Raw genomic sequence first — 21,800 nt, 5'->3', positions numbered from 1 at the left:
AGGTAAACCCATTATCTAATTAAGAAAAAATCTATTCTTTAATGGCTGTAATTAAATTTAATACATCATGTTGCATATATTTTAGAAATGGCTGTCAGACCTGTCCAAGTGAAATAATTTTTTTCCCTTAAAATTTTAAGACACTGGGGTTTTAAAAAAAGAAGGAAAATTAATAAAGCAATGTTTCTGACTATGAATGAGGTCTCTTAAATAGCATTACAGGACACCTAGGTTATGAGGAGAGAAAATTAGTGATGCCTAACTTGCCTGCCTCCATCTTTTATTTCGAAAAACACAAAAAGATATGTAGAGTTTAAACAGCATCAGAAATACTCATCTACTGTCTGCCAGACAAGAAGAATTTCTAGTAAACACTACTCAGATGAAACCTTAAGGTAAATTGGTGAGTCCATGGAGGGACAAAAATTACAGTAAGAACTTTTTAGCCACCAAACTTCTGCTTTTAACCTGAACTTGAGAGCCAGGGCTTCCACCCCCAATTACCCAGATACAGGGGCTGTTTCAAGAATGACTAGAACTGTTTTTTCTCTCTTCTCTTCATTAAAAGGTCCTTCTACATCAATCCTAGGGCTATAATTCCTGCCTACAGAGTATAACTGGGAATGGGAATAGCTGTGATATGACACTCTGTTCTTAGGAACGTGAAGTCAGAATTGGGATAAATTATGAGGAGGGGTGTATGCTGAGAATTGTTCTTCAATAATAATTTCTGGCAAGAGAACAACCACAGATATTTATAGGCAATCCAGGAATATACTCCACTCATTACAGATGACCAGATAACTGTCATCTTTAGGTATAATAGTATGGTTATATTTTCTAAAAGTCTACACCTTTTAGAGATACTAAAATATTTATGGAAAGATATGTCTGGAATTTGATTCAAAATAAACAGGACTCAGGTGGGGCAGAATGGGTAGGAATAGATGAAACAAAATTGGCCATGAGATGATAATTTTTAAAGCTTGATGAGTTTATACAGTTCATTATACAGTCATGCATCACTTACTGAAGGGGATACGTTCTGAAAAAGTGCATCATTAGGCAATTCTGTCATTGTGCGAACATTATAGACTGTCCTTATACAAACCTAGATGGTACAGCCTACTACACAGCTAGGCTATATGGTACTAACCTATAGGACCACCACTGAATATCTGGTCTGTTGTTGACCAGAAATGTTGTTATGTGGCACACGACTGTACACTTTTCTCTACTTTTGTTATGGTTGAAATTTTGCACAAAAAAAAGTAAAATAAAAAAAACTAAAATCAACTCATAATGTTGATTAATACATAATTAATACTATAGAAATTAAATCAGTGATGACGACAAACTTTGAGAAAAATGTCCAGAACATAGACATAAAATGCACTAAAATTATGTAGGGGATAGATATGGAAAAAATAAAGATACCTAATACATAGCCAATTGGTACAACTAAAGAAGAGGTCTCTACAACTGTAAAATAGGTTGTAATTAAAGAAATAACCAAGAAAACATCCTAGAAGAGCTAACACTATAGATTGAAAAGCCTTAGACTTCTCTCGTGCAATAATAAATGACACAATGTTATTAGAATAATGCCTATAAAATTTTCAAGCAATGTTATAACCAGTATAAAATAGTTTTAAATCTTTAACATAAAGAATATATATAATATAAATAAGACATGAAGCATAACAAAACGAACATCTGTGAACCTACTACCCACTTATGACCACATTTGTATTTTGTGTTTAGATCAGTGGTTACAAAAGTGCAATGTTTAAATCGACCCACCAAAGTGCAAGTAGAAAATATTAGTACATATATTCACCTTTATCTGTAAACACCAGAAAGAAATTACTTTTTTAAATATTTAATATACAAAATGGATGTAAAGCCCTAGTTGGAACACACATCACATACATGAGATATTCTCAGAGAAGAGTAGAAATCCCATAATGAGAAAGGGCTGATCCATTTATCTGCTTTCACTGTAATTATAGCACACTGCAGCCCACGTGTGCGTGGTTAACTATTTTTATAGATTATAAACGGACAAATGAAGTGGTTTAAAAATTTTCTGCAAAATATCACTGAAGATAATACAGGCAACAATATGAACAACAAGAAAATGATAGAGCTGATACTTTTATTTCTGGAATAAGTTTTGACAGCCACATTATGAAATAAAAACAGTTATCTAATTGGAATACATTGTTTTCACTAAAAATATAACTATCTTATCTTTTAAAATTTATTCTGAATGTGTTAAATATATAAGTATATAATATTAGTACAGTGGCACATATATGTTATGTTTATAATACATATATATTCTTTCTTATGGATTGAATTGTGTTCCTTTAATGTGTCTATTTGGAAATAGGGCCTTTAAGGACGAAATTAAGTTTAAATAAAGTCATAAGGGTGAAGCCCTAAACCAATATGACGGGTGTCCTTATAAGAAGGAGAGAAAAGGAGGCATGACCACAGAGAAAAAGCCATGTGAAGACACAAAAGGCAGCTATCTGCAAGCCAAGGAGAGAAACCTCAAGAGAAATCAAACCTGCCAACACCTTGATCTCGGACACCCAGCCTCCAGAACTTTGAGAAAATAAATTTGTTTTTTTTTTAAGCCACCCAGTCTAGGGTATTTTGTTATGACAGCCTTAGCAGACTAATATGGCCTTATTACATATATATATATCCATAGGGATGTGCTTTCAAAATTTTTTACTGATGGGATACGTGAACAAATTATATGGAGATTACTGGTGCAGACAACAAAGAGACCTTAGCAAATATAAAAAGCCTCAAAATGTAATCTACAAAAAATCCTTGAAAACAGCAACCTGAAGACATATTCCATCTGAACAATACATAAATCAAAATAAAAAATCAGAACTGAGAATGAGGGCCGGTCCCATGGCTTAGCAGTTAAGTGCACGTGCTCCGCTGCTGGCGGCCTGGGTTCGGATCCTGGTTGTGCACCGATGCACTGCTTCTCTGGCCATGCTGAGGCCGCGTCCCACATACAGCAACTAGAAGGATGTGCAGCTATGACATACAACTATCTACTGGGGCTTTGGGGGGAAAATAAATAAATAAATCTTAAAAAAAAAAAAAAAGCTAAGAATGAAATTACTAAGCACAGAATTAAAATGAAATGTAGAAGAAAACATTTTCTAAAATGGCGTAGTAAGGAATTCTGAAAATCTGCTCCTACAAAGAGCAATGAGAACACTAGCAAAAATTGTCAAAATCAACTTTTTCAGATTTCTAGAAATTAACCTGTCACAATCTGACGAGCGTTTATTTAAAAACAATAGCTGAATCTCAGTAAATATAGCAAGGTTTATAGTGTTTTAACTTGCTTTACTCCCACTGCCTTCTCCCCAGGTCACAGCAGCCTCGAAAACTGACCAATCTCACAACCACAGTAGTTGTGAAAACTAGCAGCCTAGCAACAACTGTAGGGGGCAGAATAGGATTAGAGCTCCCCAAAAGTCCCATCCCCAGACAACTGTCACTATAAGACCTGTCTGGCAGTTCTTTGGAAAAGCTCCATCCTCAGGATTTATCTTTATTTGACCTAACTCAGAGAACACTCTGTGGCAACAGCCCTATCCCTGGGGCATTTATCAAAAACAATCAGTAGCAACTGTTTAACATTGCAGCTGCCTGAGGCAATGACACCAGCTGGGACTAACAAGAGGCTGCTCGAACAACTTAAAAGGAAAAATGGGAATGAGATATTCATGGGGGCCGTTAAAGAGCTCTGAAATATTCCTGAGAATCCAGAAGGTCATGCAAATGTACAGCAGTATAAGCATGACCAGGAAAGATCTCAGAAGGCCCTAAAAGCTCAACTCCAGCAGATACTGAGGCTGTGTAAAAGCAAGAAGTGAAAGCTAAGGCAGAGTTGTAAACTATCCACCTGAGCATTGAAGGCGTGCCTCAACACACACACACGAGAGCCCCTTGGCAAAGAATGGGAGACCTTTTGGTTCAGGCACTTAAGAAAATCTCTGTCCAATCATGAGCTGAGCACTAAACAAACTGAGCAACTTCAGTGGCCACATATGGCAGAGAATACAGATTTGACACAATGAGAGTAGGAAGATGACTAAACAAATAGCAACAACAAAAACAATAAATCCTCAGAGAGGGATCTGATTATATTATTTAAATATAATTACGATACTTTATGTTGAATTTCAACAAAAAAATTATAATACACATGAAGAAACACAAAAGCATGGTCTAAAAACAGTAAAATTGAAAAAAAAAAAAAAACAGTGAATAGAAACTGACCCTGAGGAAGTCCAGATGTTAGACTTCTTAGAAAAAGATTTAAATCAGCTATTATAAATATGTTCAACATATAATGCCATAACATGGATGAACCTTGAAGACATTATGCAAAGTGAAATACGCCTGTTACAAAAGACAAATACTGTAAGAGTCCACTTATGTAAGATATACAGATGGGTCAAACTTATAGAAACAGAAAGGAGAATGGTAGTTGCCAGGGGCTAAGAGAGGGAGAAATGAGGAATTGCTGTTTTAATAAGTACAGAGTTTCAGTTTGGCAAGATGAAAAAGTTCTGGAGATCGGTTGCACAATAATGTGAATATACGTAACACTACTGAACACTTAAAAATGATTAAGATGGCAAATTCTATGTGTATTTTACCACAATTAAAAAACAAAAATTAAAGGAAACCACGTCTAAAGAATTATAGAAAACTAGGAGAATGATCTCCTAACAAATAGGGAATATCAATAAAGAGACAGGAAATATAAAAAGGATGCAAACAGAAATCTTAGAGTTGAAAAATATAGTAATTTAAGTGAAAAATTCACTAAATGGGCCAAACAGCAATTTCAGCTGGCAGAAAAAAGATTCAATGAAGTTAAATATAGTTCAATTGAGATTATCCAGTCTAAGGAACAGATAGAAAAAGAAATGCAACAAAATGAATAGTGCCTCAGAGACACACTGAACATCATAAGGATTACCAACCTACTCATAATGGGAGTCCAACAAAGACAGGAGAAAGAGAAAAAGGCATAAAGAATACCTGAAAAATTAATGGCCATTAACTTATAAATTCAATGAAAAAATTAATCGACACATCCAAGAAGCCCAACAAACGCTAAGTAAACTCAAATATTCATTCATACCTACACGTATCATAGTCAAACTGTCAAAAGTCAATGATAAAGATAAAAGTCAATGATAAAGAGTCTTGAAAGCAACAAGAGAAAATGTTGCTTTCGTTAAGTACAAGAGAACCTCTATAAGATTAACAGCTGACTTTGCATTAGAAACCATGGAGGATGGAAAGCAGTAAAAGGATATATTGAAAGTGCTAAAAGAAAAAGACTGTCAACCACGAATTCTGTATCCAACAAAACTATCCTTCAAAACCGAAAGGGAAACTAAGACATACACAGATTAAAAAACACTGAAACAATCTGCAGCTAACGGACCAGACTACAAGATCTACTAAAGGGTCAAGAGGAGTCTGGAAGATGGCAGTGTAAGAGGATCCTGAACTCGCCTTCTCCTATGGACACAACAAATCTACAACTACCTGAGGAGTACGTATGTTCCCCTGGGAGATATCTTGAAACTGGATAAAAATACCTCCAAAACAAGGGACAACACAGACAGGGGTGGAAGAGGCAGAGATACAGCCCTACTAAGGAAGAAAACACTACCTGCGACACCTCATTGTCAGGAGTGATCTCAAAGGTACAGAGCATTTCCCAGAAAAGCAGGGGATTTGAGCTCCACATTAGGCACCCCAGCCCTTAGATCCAGCAGAAGACAGATGAGATTCCAAAATAGCTGGCTTTGAACATAAATGGGGAATATGCCCAGGAAAACTGCAGAACTTTAGATAAAGCAAAACCTGCTCTAAAAGGGCCCATGCACAGACTCACTCGACAGAAACCAGCACAAAAACATCACATAGAAAAGTGCATAGTCCATCGGTAAGAGACTCATTTACTAAGCTTGGAGTGCATCCTGGAGAAGCTGGAGACAGCTGGGCCCACACACCAGGGAGAGACACTGGCGGCGACCATTACTGTGACCTAGTTCAGCCGTGCTGACACAGATGCTGGCAGGCGCTACTGGAATCCTTCCTCTAGCGTGTTAGCATAGGGGCCTGTCCTGCCCACTAGACCACCTGACGGAATCAAACGCAGCCAGGCAGCACAGGCAACCTGCCCCAGGAACCGGCCTTGCCCACCAGTGAGCCCGCAGCTGCCTTGCACTGCTGGCCCTTGCAAACAGCCACACAGGAGATCTGCCCAGCATACCAATGCCTGAAACAGTTATATTCTGCTGTGCCTGGGGCCTGCTGTGCCTATCAGTGCACCTGAGACAGCTGTGCACTGCAAGGCCCAGTAGCCAGCTCACACCAGAGGCCTGAATCCACCCAAGAGCAAGGTGGCAATGGTTGCGTGCCAGGCAGCTAGTCTCACCGGAAGCCTGCCCCACCAACTAGCACCACGCAGCCAGCCACACCTAGGGCCTACAGCAGTTGTGCGCCCCTGGGCCTACAAACCACCCACACTGGGGGCCTGAGTCTCTCACCAGCAAAACTGCAGTAATTGTACGCTACCAGACCTCGCAGCCAGCTATGCGGGGGCTTGCCCTGCCCAACAACGTGCCCAAAGCAGCTCCATGTGGTCAGGCCTCAAAGCCAGCTGGCCTACAGGCCAGGCCAGCCCAGCCTACCTGCCCACCTGCGGCAATAGCAGCCCAGCCACAACAGAACAGCACAAGGAGTCCACACTAGGGAGAACCCTGGAGCATCTGGCACAGGTGACGACAGGGGACCATGCTGCTGGGCTTGATAAGACATTTCCTACATAATGCCTCATTTTCAAGATAGGGAGATATACCTGATCTACTTAATACACAGAAATAAGCACAGAGAAGTAGGCAAAAAGAATAAGCAGGCAAAGGAATACGTTCCAAATAAAACAAGAGGACAAATCCTCAGAAAAAGAACTGAACGAAACAGAGATAAACAATCTACCTGATAAAGAGTACAAACTAATGGTCATAAGGACGCTCACTGAACTGGAAAGAAGAATAGATGAACACAGTGAGAACTACAACATAGAATTAGGAAATATAAAAAGGAACCAATCAGAGCCAAAGAATACAATAATGGAAATGAAAAATTAACCAGAAGGAATCAAAAACAGAGTAGATGACACAGAAGAACAGATCAGTGACCTGGATGAGACAGAGTAGAGGACATCACCCAAGATGAACAGAAAAAAGAATTAAAAGAATGAGGACAGCCTAAGGGACTTATGGGACAACATCACGCATACTAACATTCACATTATAGGTGTCCCAGAAGGAGAAGAGAAAGACAAGGGGGCAGAGAACTTATTTGAAGAAATAACAACTAAAAAATTCCCTAACCTGGGGAAGGAAACAGACACCCAAGTACAGGAAGCATAGAGAGTACCAAACAAGATGAACACAAAGAGGCCCACACCAAGACACATTATAATTAAAATGTCAAAAACTAAAAATAAAGAGAGAATCCTGAAAGCTGCAGCAAGAGAAAAGCAAAAAGTTACAAACAAATGAAAACTCATAAAGCTATCGGTTGACTTTTCAGCAGAAACCTTACACGTTAGAAGGGAGTGGCATGATATATTCAAAGTACTGAAAAGAAAAAATCTACAGCCAAGAACACTCTACCCGGCAAGGTTATCATTCAGAATGGAAGGAGAGATAAAGAGTTTTCCACACAAGCAAAAACTAAAGGAGTTCATCACCACTAAACAAGACTTGCAAGACATGTTAATGAGACAATTCAGTGGAAAAGAAAAAGCTACAAATAGGAGTAAGAAAATTATCAGAGAAAAAATCACTAGTTAAGGCAAACCTCTACATAAAGGTAGAGGATCAACCACCTCTAAAGCTAGTATGAAGGTCAAAAGACAAAAGCACTAAAATTATCTATATATATGATAAAAGTTAAGAGATACACAAAACTAAAAGAGGTAAAATATGATGACAAAAACATAAAATGTGGTGCTGAGAAAAGTAAAAGTGTAGGGCTTTTAGTAAGAGGTCAAACTTAAGAGACCACTAACTTAATATAGCTTGCTATTTACACAGGTTATTATACATGAACCTCATGGTAACTACAAACAAAAAACATGTAAAAAGTACACAAAAAATAAAGAGAAAACCCAAACTTAACACTACAGAAAGCCATCAAATCATAAAGGAAGAGAGCAAGAGAAGAAGAAAGGAACAGAGGAGAACTACAAAAACACCTGCAAAAAAGTAACAAAATGGCAATAAGTACATACTTCTCAATAGCTACTTTAAAATATCAATGAACTAAATGCTCCAATCAAAAGACACAGGGTGGATGAATGGATAAAAAAACAAGACCTATATATATGCTGCATAAAAGAGACACACTTGAGACCTAAAGACACTCACAAACTAAAAGTGAAGGGATGGAAAAAGATATTCAGTGCAAATGGAAATAAAAAAAAAGCTAGGGTAGCAATGTAGAAGACAAAAGACTTTAAAACAAAAACTTTAACAAGAGACAAAGAACGTCATTACATAATGATAAAGGGAACAATCCAACAAGAGGGTATAACATTTGTAAGTATCTATAAGCCCAAAATAAGAGCACCTAAAAACACAAAGCAAATATTATCAAACACAAATGCAGAAGCTGACAGTAACAAAATAATAGTAGAGGACTTTAACACACCACTTACCTCAATGGATAGATCATCCAGACAGAAGATCAATAAGGAAACACTGACCTTAAATGACACATTAGACCAGATGGACTTAATTTAGACAGAACATTCCATCCAAAAACTCCAGAATACACATTATTTTCAAACGAACATGGAACATTCTCAAAGACAGACCACATATTTGGCCACAGAATTAGTGTCAATAAATTTAAAAAGACTGGAATAAGATCAAGCATCTCTTTCAACTGCAATGTTCTGAAACCAGACATCAACCACAAGAAGAAAAGTGGAAAAGTTGCAAATATGTGGAGATTAAACAAAATGCTACTGACCAACTACTGGGTCAATGAAAAAATCAAAGGAGAAATCAAAAAATACCTAGAGACATATGAAAATGAAAATATGATATACAAAAAATCTATGGGACACAGCAAACTTGGCACTAAGAGGGAAGTTTATAGAAATATAGGCCTACTTCATAAAACAAAACAAATCTCAAATAAACACTCTAACATTACACCTAAAGGAAGTAGAAAAAGAAGAACAAAGGAAGCCCAAAATCAGTACAAGGAAAGAAATAAGAAAAATCAGGATGGAAATAAAAGAAAAAGAGACTAAAAAGACAATAGAAAATAGTTAGAGCTGGTTTTTTGAAAAGATAAACAATTGACAAACCTTTAGCTACACTCATTAACAAAAAGAGACAAGGTTCAAATAAATAAATCAGAAATGAAAGAAGAGAAATTAAAATGAATACCAAAGAAATATAAAGGATTATAAGACAATACTAAGAACACCATATACCAACAAATTGGATAATCTAAGAGAAATGGATAAATTCTTAGAATTATACAGTCTTCCAAAACTGAATCAAGAGGAAATAGAGAATCTGAATAGACCAATCACTAGTAAGGAAACTGAAACAGTAATCAAAAACCTCCCAAAAAACAAAAGTCCAGGATCAGATGGCTTCTCTGGTGAACTCTACCAAACATTCAAAGAAGATTTAATACCTATCCTTCTCAAACTCTCCCAAAAAATTGAGGAGGATGGGATGCTTCCTAACTCATCCTAGAAGGCCAACATTCTCCAAGGCCCTAATACCGAAACCAGACAAGGGCAACACAAAAAAAATTACAGGCCCAATATTGCTGATGAAAAAATCCTCAACAAAATACTAGCAAATCAAATACAACAATGCATTAAAAGGATCATATACCACAAGTGGGATTTATTCCAGGAATGCAAGGATGGTTCACCATCAGCAAATCAATCAATGTGATACACCACACTAAAAAAATGAAGAATAAAAATCACATAATCATTTCAAAAGATGGAGAGAAAGCATTTGACAAAATTCAGCATCCATTTATGATAAAAACTCTCAATAAAATGGGTATAGAAGGAAAGTACGTCAACACAATAAAAGTCGTACATGACAAACCCACAGCTAACACGATACTCAACGGTGAAAAACCGACAAGGAACAAGACAAGGATGCCCACTTTTACCACTCTTTTTCAACACAGTATTAGAAGTTCTAGCTAGAGCAATTAGGCAAGAAAAAGAAATAAAAGGGACTCAAATTGGAAAGGAAGAAGTAATACTGTCACTATTTGCAGATGACATGATTTTATATAGAGAAAATCCTAAATAATCTACCAAAAAACTTGTAGAAATAGTAAACAAATACAGTAAAGTGCAGGATACAAAATAAACATACAAAAAGCAGTCCTGTATCTACACACCAACAACAAATAGCAGAAAGAGAAAACAATAATACACTCTAATTTACAATCACAACAAAAAGAATGAAATACCTAGAAATAAATTTAACCAAAAAGGTAAAAGACCTGTACACTGAAAACTATAAAACATTTTTGAAAGAAATCAAAGAAGACACAAAGAAATGGGAAGATATTCCATACTCATGGATTGGAAGAATTAACATAATTAAAAGGTCCATACTTCCTAAAGAAATCTACAGATGCAACGCAATCCCTATCAAAGTCCCAATGACATTTTTCATGGAAATAGAACAAAGAATCCTAAAATTTATATGGAACGACAAAAGACCCTGAATTGCCAAAGCAATCCTGAGAAAAAAGAATAAAGCTGGAGGTATCACAATCCCTGACTTCAAAATAGACCACAAAGCTATAGTAATCAAAACAGCATGGTACTGGCAGAAAAAAAGACACACAAGATCAATGCAAGTGATTTTGAGAGCCCAGAAAGAAACCCACATATCTATGGACAACAAATTTTGACACAGGAGCCAGGAATATACAATGGAGAAAGGAAAGTCTCTTCTATAAATGGTGTTGGAAAAACTGGACAGCCACATGCAAAAGAATGAAAGTAGACCATTATCTTAAACCACACACAAACATTAACTCAAAATGGATTAAAGACTTGAATGTAAGAACTGAAACCATAAAACTCCTAGAAGAAAACATAGGCAGTACACACTTTGACATCAGTCTTAGCAGTATCTTTTTGAATATCATGTCTCCTCAAGCAAGGGAAACAAAAGAAAAAATAAACAAATGGAACTATATCAAACCAAAAAGCTTCCGCAAGGCAAAGGAAACCATCAATAAAATGAAAAGACAACCTACCAACTGGGAGAGTTGATTTGCAATCATATATCCGACAAGTGGTTAATATCCAAAATATATAAAGAACTTATATATACAAACAAACAAACAACCTAATCAAAAATGGGCAGAGGATCTGAAGAGACATTTTTCCAAAGAAGATATACAGATGGCCAATAGGCACATGAAAAGATGTTCAACATCACTAATTTTTAGGGAAATGTAAATCAAAACCACAATGAGTTATCACCTCACACCCATCAGAATGGCTATTATTAAAAAGACAAGTGACAAGTGTTGAAGAGGATGTAGAGAAAAAGGAACCCTCATACACTACTGGTGGGAATGTAAACTGGTGCAGCCACTATGGAAAACAGTATGGAGATTACTCAAAAAATTAAAAATAGAAATACCATATGATCCAGCAATTCCACTTCTGGGTATTTATCCAAAGAACACAAAACATTAATTCAAAAATATATATGTACCACTATGTTCACTGCAGCATTATTCACAATAGCCCATCCTGGAATCAATCTACATGCCCATCAACAGATGAATGGAGAAAAAAGATATGGCACATATATATACAATGGAATATTACTCAGCTATAAAAGGAGATGAAATCTTGCCATTTGTGACAACATGGATGCACCCTAAGGATATTATGCTAAGCAAAATAAGCTAGACAGAGAAAGCCAAAAACCGTATGATTTCACTCAAATGTGGAAGATAAAAACAATAACAAAACAAACACAAAGATTCAAAGTATAAACTGGTGGTTACCACAGAGGAAGCGGGGAGAAGCCAGGGTGAAAAAGGTAAAAGGGCACATTTGTACAGTGAGAGATGGCAACTAGACTTCTGGTGATGAACACGATGTAGTCTACACAGAAGTCAAAATATAATGATGTAGACCTGAAATTTCTATAATGTTGTAAACCATCATTACCTCAATAAAAAAATAAATTACAAAAGCAACAACCACCACACTGGGCTCTTCTGACAGCCTCCAAAAATTGAACTGCTGATTGTATGGAGGCCCCGAAGTTTAACCAAAAAAAAAATGAAAGAAAAGAAATACTAAAGGGTGACGTGAAAGGACTGTAAACTGTAACCACAAAAAAAAATATAAGTAATTACACTGGTAAATATAAAAGACAGTATAGATGTATTTTTGTTTGTAACTCTTACCTTCTCTTACTTGATTCAAAAGACTTCATAAAGCAGTAGTTACAGTTGATCCTCATCATTTGTGGATCCGCATTTGCACATTCACCGTCTTGCTAGAATTTATTTCTAACTCCAGAATTCATACTTGTAGTTCTTCTGTGTTGTCTGCAGACATGGGAAAGCACGTTGCCCAAGGTACATGCTCCCAGCTGAGGTGAAACAAAGCGGCGCTCAGCCTCCTTGTTTCAGTTCTCTTACTCTAAACAACTATCTTTCTTGCAGCCTATCCAGTGCCATGCTTTCTGCTTTTTGTCAGTTACGTTGCTCTTTAAAAGCCCCCAAGACACCCTGATATCCAGTGTTCCTATGTGCAAGTCTGTGATGGGTCTCATAAAGAAGTATGTGTTAGATAAGCTTCACTCAGGAATGAGTTAGTGCTGATGGTCACAAGTTCAATGTTAACGAATCAACAACATATATTAAATACAGCAACTTTAAACAGAAACACAAATAAAACAAGGTTATGTATCGATTGGCTGATGAATTGGCTTGCAGAAAGCTAGCCCTGTATTTCTCTTAGGAGCAATAATTCAGTATTTGCTAATTCAGTGTTTGCTACAAATTTACAGAACATAACTACTGCAAATAATGAGAATCAACGATACATAACTGTGTTGATGGCTTACAACGTACAGAGATGCATTTTGTACAACAATAACTGCACAAATGAGGGCAGAGGGAAGGGGGACTTACTGAAAGTAAGTTTTTATATACTATTTGTGATGATTAGTTTTACGCCAACTTGGAGAGTGTTTTTGGATGAGATTAACATTTAAAATGGTGAACCTTGGGTAAAGTACATTGCCTTCCATAATGTGGGTGGGCCTCTTCTACTCAGTTCAAGGTGTGAATAGAATAAAAAGACTTGCCTCCTTTAGCAAGAGGACGTTCTCCCACAACTCCCTTTGGATTTCCTCTGCACACACCATAAACTCTCTTGTGTCTCAAGCCTGCTGGCCCACACTGCATATTTTGGACTTCCCAGCCTCCATAATTTCATGATCCCATTCCTTATAATAAATCTCTTTACATGTATAGATTTAGATACCTATATATAATATATATCTATAAGTTTATACAGATATATATAATCTATATATTATCTATAAATATATATCTATATCTATATATTCAATGGTAAGTAAAACTAGGAAAAGATCAACAAGAGCCTGGAAGACTTGAGCAATGCTATAAACCAATTAGATATAACAAACATCTAGAGAACAACCCTTCCAGCAGCAGCAGCAGGATACACATTCTTCTCATGTACACATGGATAGATCATAAGCAAGCCATTAAACAAACATCTCAATTTCAAAGGACTGAGATCATACAAAGTACAATCTCTGACCACAACGTGATGAAATTAGAAATGAGTAACAAAATGAAAATTTGAAATTCACAAAAAAATTGAAATTAAACCCTAAATAACAAAAGGTCAAAAAGAAATCACAAGGGAAGTTGGAAAATATTGTGAGATGAATAAAAACAAAAATATTAACTTACTAAAACTTATGAGATGCTGCTAAAGCAGTGTTTATAAGGATATTCATGGCTGAAAATTCATATATTAAAGAAAATTTCAAATCAAGAATCTAACCTTCCACCTTAAGAAAGTAGAAAAAGAGCAAACTAGATCCAAAGCAAGCACAAGGAAGGATATAATAAAATTTTACAGTAAATTAAACAGTAAAGACAAAAACAAAAGAGACAATCAACAAACCAAAAGCTGATTCTTTCACAGTTCAACAAAACTGACAAACATTTAGCCATACTAAGGAAAGCAGGGAGAACACTCAAATTACTAAAATCAGCAGTGACACAGGCCACATTACTATCAACCTCACAGAAATAAAAAAGATACAAGAGTACACTATGAACAACTGTATGCCAACCATTCGATAACCTAAATGAAACAGAAAAATTCCTACAAGGATACAAATTACTGAAAGTAATTTTTACCAAGTAAACAAAAAATCTGAATAAGTCTTGCCAGTTCTATTCAACAGTGTACTGGAGATTCTAGCTAGGGGAATCAGGAATTAAAAAAAAAAAAGGCATCCAGGGATCCAGATCGGAAGGGAAGAAGTAAAACTACCTGTATTTGCATATGACATGATCTTGCGCGTGGAGAATCCTAAGGCATCCACTATTAAAAACTATTAGAATCAATACACAAGTTCTGAAAAGTTGCAGTATACAAGACCACTACACAAAAATCAAATGTATTTCTTCATATAAGCAATGAAGAATTCAAAAAAGAAACGAAGAAAACAATTCCAATTCCAATAGTATCAAAAAGAACAAAACACTAGGCCGGCCCCGGTGGCGCAAGCAGTGAAGTGCGCGTGCTCCACTGCGCAGCAGCCCGGGGTTCACCGGTTCGGATCCCGGGTGCGCACCGACGCAGTGCTTGGCAAGCCATGCTGTGGTGGCGTCCCATCTAAAGTGAAGGAAGATGGGCATGGATGTTAGCCCAGGGCCAGTCTTCCTCAGCAAAAAAAGAGGAGGATTGGCAGATGTTAGCACACGGCTGATCTCCTCACACACACAAAAAAAGAATAAAACACTTAAGAATAAGTTTAACAAAAAAATTGCAAGACTTATATACTCAAAAACCACAAAACGTAGTTGAAAGAAATTAAAGAAGACCTACATAAATAGAAGGATTCCAATTTTCATGGACTGGAAGATTTAACATTATAAATATGGGAATACTCCCCAATGTGATCTACAGATTCAATGCAATCCCTATCAAAATGCTAGCTGCCTTCTTTGTAGAAAGTGACAAGCTGATACTAAAACTCATATGGAAACACAAAGGACTGAGAATGGCTAAAAAATCTTGAAAAAAAAAATGTGGACGATTCACACTTCCCAATTTCAAAGCTTTCTACAAAATTACAGTAATCAAGATAGAAATATAGACCAATGGAATAGAGTTTGGAGTCCAAAAATAAACTTACATTTATAGTCAATTAATTTTTGACAAGGGTGACAATACCATTCCATGGAAAAAGAAGAGTCTTTGACAAATAGTGCTTAAGACAACTAGATATTTACAGGCAAAAGAATGAAGTTGGATCCCTACAGCTCACATCATATACAAATATTAACTCAAAATGCATTATAGACCTAAATATAAGAATTAAAATTGTAAAACTTTTAGAAGAAAATCTAAGAGTAAATCCTCATGACCTTGGATTAGGCAACGGCTTCTTAGATATGAAGCCAAAACCACAAATGACAAAAGAAAAAACAGATAAATTAGACTTTACAAAAATTAAAAATTTTAACACTTCAAATAAGACCAACAAAAAAGTGAAAAGAAAGCCCACAAAACTGGTGAAAATATTTGTAACTCATGTATCTAACAAGGGACAACCAAAAGTCATCAAAGATTGGAGACAAAGACCCTAACATAAAAGCCAGGGACCAAACAAAAAAATAAAAAGGTAGACAGAGAAAGCAACTAGAATTTAATAAATGAGTTTAGCAAAGTTGTACGATACGAGGTCAATATACAAAATATAAATTATACTTTATATTAGCAAAAATAAGCAAGTGAAATAAAAAATAGCATCAAGAAATGTGAGATAATTTCAGATAAATCTGACAAAGTGCAAGACTTGTATGCTGAAAGTGGTAAAACATTGCTGAGAAAGTAAGGAAGACCTACTAAAATGGAGAGATATACCATGTTCTTGGATGAGAAGACAAGTTTTAAGATGACAATTCTCCCAAACGATCTAAAGATTCAAATGAAATGCCAACTAAAATCCCAGCAGAATCCCAACAGACTGTTTTGCAGCAATTGACAAGAAGATTCTAAAATATATACGGAAATGCAAAGAACCTAGAATAGCCAAAAAAATTTTGGAACAGAAAAGCAAAGTTGGAAACTAACACTACATGATTTCAAGAACTATTATAAAGCGACAGTAATCACCTTGTGCGGTACTGGCATTAACATAGATCATTTGAACACTATAGAGGACTCAGAAATATAAAACACAATCTATCAACTAATATTTGACAAAGGTGTCTAAGACAATTCAAGGGGAAAAAAATACTTTTTTCAACAAATAGTACTAGAATAATACCCATATATGAAAAGGAACCTTGACCCTTACCACACATTGTATCCAGAAATTCACTCAGCATGGATGATAGACCCAAACATTAGAACTAAAAATAAAACACTTACAGAAGAAAATAGGAGAAAAACTGTGTGATCTTGGTTTAGTAAAGACTTCTTAATTACAACACAAAAGAAATCATTTAAAAAACTGGACTTTGGGGGAAAAAGCAAACAAAAAAACTTTTGCTCTTCAAAGGAAGTTGTTCCTAAAATATTTGCAGAAAAAATTTAAAAATATGTATCTGGCAAAGAAAATCTATCTAGAATTCATAAGGAATTCTTACAAGTCAATAATAAAAAGACAATTCCATTAAAAAGAGAAAGAGTTTAACAGACATTTCACCAAAAGAGATACAGAATGGCAAATAATCACATGCAAAGATGTTCAACACATCACTAATAATTAAGGAAATGCAAATTAAAACCACAAGATAATACAATACACCCACCAAAGTAATTAAAATTACAAAAACTTACCACATATCAAATATTGGCAAAGATGTGGAGCAAATGGAACTCTTATACACTACACTAGGAGAAATGTAAAATGGCACAAACATTTTGGAAAACAATTTGGCAGTTTCTTAAAAAGTTAAATATACACCTACCATATGAACAAGCCATTCCACTCCAAGGTATTTATCAAAGAGAAATACAAGTATATCTCCACACAAAGACTTTTACATGAGTACTCATAGCAGCTTTATTTGTAACAGCCAAAAACTTGAAAAATCCAAATATCCATCAAAATTTGAATAGAACACCAGTTGTTTTTCTTTTGCTGCTTTCAAAGTTTTCTCTTTGTCTTTCAGCATTTTTACGACATTATGTATCTAGGGATTTCTTTGTGTTTATCCCGCACGGAATTCATTGAGCCTCTTGGATATGTAGATTTATTTTTTTCATCAAATATGGCAAGTTTTCATCCATTATTTCTTCAAAAATGTTTTCTGCTCTCATGTCCCTTTTTTGCCTTATTATGCATATACTAGTGTGCTTAATGGCATCCCACATTTCCCTGATGCTCTGTTCATTTATTCATATTTTTTTATGTGTTATTCAGACTGCATAATCTCTATCAATCTATCTTAAAATTCACTGATTCTTTCTTCTGCCAGTTCAAATCTACTGCTGATCCAACCTAGTGAATTTGTCATTTCAGAAGTGGAACTTCTATGTTCATTATCTTGCTTATGCTTATGGCTTAATGATTTATACACATCTCTAAATTCACCAAATTGTACAGTGCAAATATGCTCACTTTACTATGTCAATTATATGTCACCAAAGCTGTACAAAAAAAAAAAAAAATCAATGAAATATATTTAATCATTTTTAAAAAGAGTGAGCTGCTTTGGTTTATTCAATGGCAATCAGCTTATATCTCATTCTGAATGCCCACGTCCACTTGTGAATTAAACTTCATGAACAAATATGAAGGCAAGAAGAATCTGTAGGCAGAACAAGTTTATTCTTTAATTTATTCAGAGTAATCAACCTATATCTACTATCATGTTCCTTATACCTAGTATATTTCCCTTAAATCAAGCTATAAAATAATCTTGTACAAGTGTATTTTATAAATGATATCTAGACATCATTTTTATAAAAAGTAAGTTTCCTAACTTGGAAGATAAAAAAACATACTCTCAGATATCCCAGAGTCTCATTAATAAGCTACTTTAAATACAAGGTGTTCAATAACTGAACTTGTTCTTTTTGTCATTCAGGTATATCTACTGGCAATGGAAACAGCAAGTGGCTATCAAAATAGACACCCAAGAAATGTCAGTGGACACTAAAAAAAATCTGTAGAGGACTTTACACAGCACTGTTACATGCACACTCATTTAATTGTTTCAACAACCTGTAAGGTGTAAGAGGTTTTTCCCAGGATTTGGGCAGGTGAGGGGAGGAGGATGTCAGGTGCCAAGACACTCAGTTCCTCCATATCTATATGTTGCTTCATTCTGCAGCACCGCAGGCTATAAGGAACTGATAATATTCGTAACTCAACTACAGTGATAAGTATGTGGCCCCAGGCAGCATTTACTTTGAGGTATCATTTGAGGCTTTCCTACTTTTATTTTGGAATATTAATAAATCGACTGAGCAAAAAGTAAATACCTACATCAAACAAAAAAATATCATTAGGGCAAGGTACTTGCTATTAAAGATCAATTCAATTTCATAAAAATTACTGATCACTGCAAAGCATTTGGTGAATACCTAAAATATACTGTGTAATAAACAAGCAGACAAGGGGCTTAACCATCTCCCACTACTTGTGAAGCTGTCTTTGGTGGACTCGTGTCAGGACTCCCATAAACAAGCTGTCGAGAAACCGAAGTGTGAGGGAATTACTCTTAAATTCTTTTCAAAATGGGAACTGTAAGTGTTTGACGGAAGAATCTATTACATTATCTGAAAAATGCCCCAATGTAAATTAAACTAAAAGTCTAAAGTTATCATTTAAGAAACCAGTAAAATCGGGGCCGGCCTGGTGGCGCAAGCGGTTAAGTGCGCGTGCTCCGCTGCGGCTGCCTGGGGTTTGCTGGTTCGGATCCCAGGCGCACACCAACGCACCGCTTGTCAAGCCATGCTATGTGGCGGCATCCCATATAAAGTGGAGGAAGATGGGCATGGATGTTAGCTCAGGGCCAGTCTTCCTCAGCAAAAAGAGGAGGATTGGCAATGGATGTTAGCTCAGGGCTGATCTTCCTCACAAAAACAAAACAAAACAAAAAAAAGAAACCACTAAAATCTTATATGATGTTCCCTATTTTATTGTTCATAGTACTGACGAGTAAACCAGTTATCAAGCCAGAAGAAAATAATCTTACAATAAAATCAACTCTTATCTCCAAGCTCTGGGGCTTTAAGTAGGGTAACAGTACTTTTTATTGTCCAAACAGGACCCACTTCTGAGACTAAAAGAGAGTACAATTAATAATGAGGCTTAAACTGGGACTGTCCCAGGCACCCCAGAATGTACGGTCTCACTGCTTATAAGACACATGTCCTTGGCCATCCTGTCCTAAGAAGGTTACAAAAACAGAAAAGAAACAGGAAGCCTCATGGAACTCAAAGCAAGGAAATATACAAGAAAAAATAAACTTTCACAAAGCAAGTTTCCCCTCAATCTTAGAAATCAATCTGAATATTAATAATATTTTACTTAAACAAGGGTAAAGACGAGGGCAGAGGTGGTAAAACGAGGACTATAAAGTAAAATTATGAAGCAGTCAGGTCCCAGATTCCTGTAGCCTCTGCCCATCTTACTCCCCCCTTCCACCAAGCAAAATACGGGAGGCTTATTTTCTTAAGAACATAAAACTGGTTCCCTGCACAGGTGAGACTGGGCACAGCTGAATAAAGCATGTACTATACTGAAAACAACAGCTCAGGAAATGCATACATCCAGGACGCTGAATGCAGTGATACCTCCACCACCATCCTTCTTCGTCTACTTGGTTCCCAGAACATTGACAGCAGGGCCTTTGTTCTCAAGGCAAGAGACTAAAGAAATCTTTTCTGAGACATCTGACCAACCTCAAAAGAAAGACCTAAAGTTATTGACACGGAAGGTTCCTCAACCCAATGGTAGTCAGATGACCCTATTGTGAAACTCCCAGTCAATAAGCCCCCCTCATATGCTCATAGCTTTGAATCAGCTTTTTTGTTCCTCACTACTAAATACAAACACACAAACAAAATTTACCACACATCCAATGAAAGACTCTAATATAAAAGACAGACACCAGAAAAAATATGTAATAGATAAAAGTAGCTTAAAGGGAAGGAAAATGAAAAAGAAAATTAGTGTCATTCTCACAGACATAAGAGGACATATTACAACTATGTAACAAGAGCAAGATACTATAAAAAACATGCGGAGAAGTTAAAAAAAATTCTTTGAAATGATAAACTCATAGAGGAATTAAAAGATAAAGCTCAGGAAGTCTTCACAGAAAGTAGAGCAAAAAATAAAAAAGATGAGTAATAGGAGAGAAAAGATAAGAAAATGAAAGCTCTAACCTCCAATTAATAGGAGTTCCATAAAAACAGAGAAGAAATAATGAACAAAAGAATTCAAGAAAATTTTACAGAAATAAACGACAGGATTTTCCAATTCAAAGAATCTTCAAAGCATCAGCAAAAATGGAAAAAGGGAGACGAATGCCAAAGCAAATTATGGTAAAATTTCAGAACATTGGGATAAAGGAAAGATTCTATAAGTTTTCAGAGTAAAAGTCACAAAAGACAGGACCAGAATGGCTTCAGTGTCATCAAGACCACCACTAGGAACTAAAAGACAAGGGAGAACTGCCTTCAAACTTTTGCAGGAAATTATTTCCAACTAGAATGCTATACCCAGTCAATACCAGTCAAGTATGAGGGAAGCATAAAGACATTTTCAGATATGCAAAGCTGAAAAACATTTACACCCACGCAAGCTTTCTTTTGGGAAGCTATTGGGGGATTAACACCACAAAGATGACAGAATAAACCAAGAAGAGGAAGACATGGAACACAGGAAACAGGAAATCCAGCAGCTGGGAAGTGAAGGGAGATCCTAGGAAGACAGCTGTGTCCAGATGTGGAAAATAACCTGTCCAGACTGGAGGCTTAAAGAAGATGAAACTGACAGAACACCTCAAGTGTCTGAAAGTCAGAATTAGACAACTGAAAGGGGAATTAGACCACTGGTGAAAGTAAACAAAAGAAAGAAGACAATTATTAACTCCAAAAAGATTTTTAAAAACATGAACAGAAAAACAAGAAGGAAGACAGGAAAAGAAAAGCGATCAGAGTTTATCATGTGGCTCAGCTGTGAAAAGCAGTTATATAAGTATAATAATGTAAACACACAACAATGACTTAACAAAATCAGGATAAAATGTATATTGGGAGACTGGGGATAGAAAAATGATATAGTAGGGGGTAGAGGGAAGAAAGCAAGCAAAATCCTCATCTCCTACAGAGGGGAATCGATAGATCACGTCCCAAACTGTAAAATCAAGAGTAGCCGTACAGCCGTGCT

General features: G+C 36.1%; 1 protein-coding gene across 3 annotated transcripts in view; it reads right to left on the bottom strand.

Annotated features, from left to right (window-relative positions):
- LONP2 (lon peptidase 2, peroxisomal) overlaps positions 1 to 21,800 on the bottom strand; it is a 107,625-nt gene that overhangs the window by 50,456 nt on the left and 35,369 nt on the right. The gene's annotated exons all lie outside the window — the stretch shown is intronic.

The sequence above is a fragment of the Diceros bicornis genome, chromosome 32 (assembly GCF_020826845.1).
Source record: "Diceros bicornis minor isolate mBicDic1 chromosome 32, mDicBic1.mat.cur, whole genome shotgun sequence".
Taxonomy (NCBI): Eukaryota; Metazoa; Chordata; class Mammalia; order Perissodactyla; family Rhinocerotidae; genus Diceros; species Diceros bicornis.
Note: the sequence above shows the minus strand (reverse complement) of the source record. Positions and strands in the feature narration are given on the sequence as shown.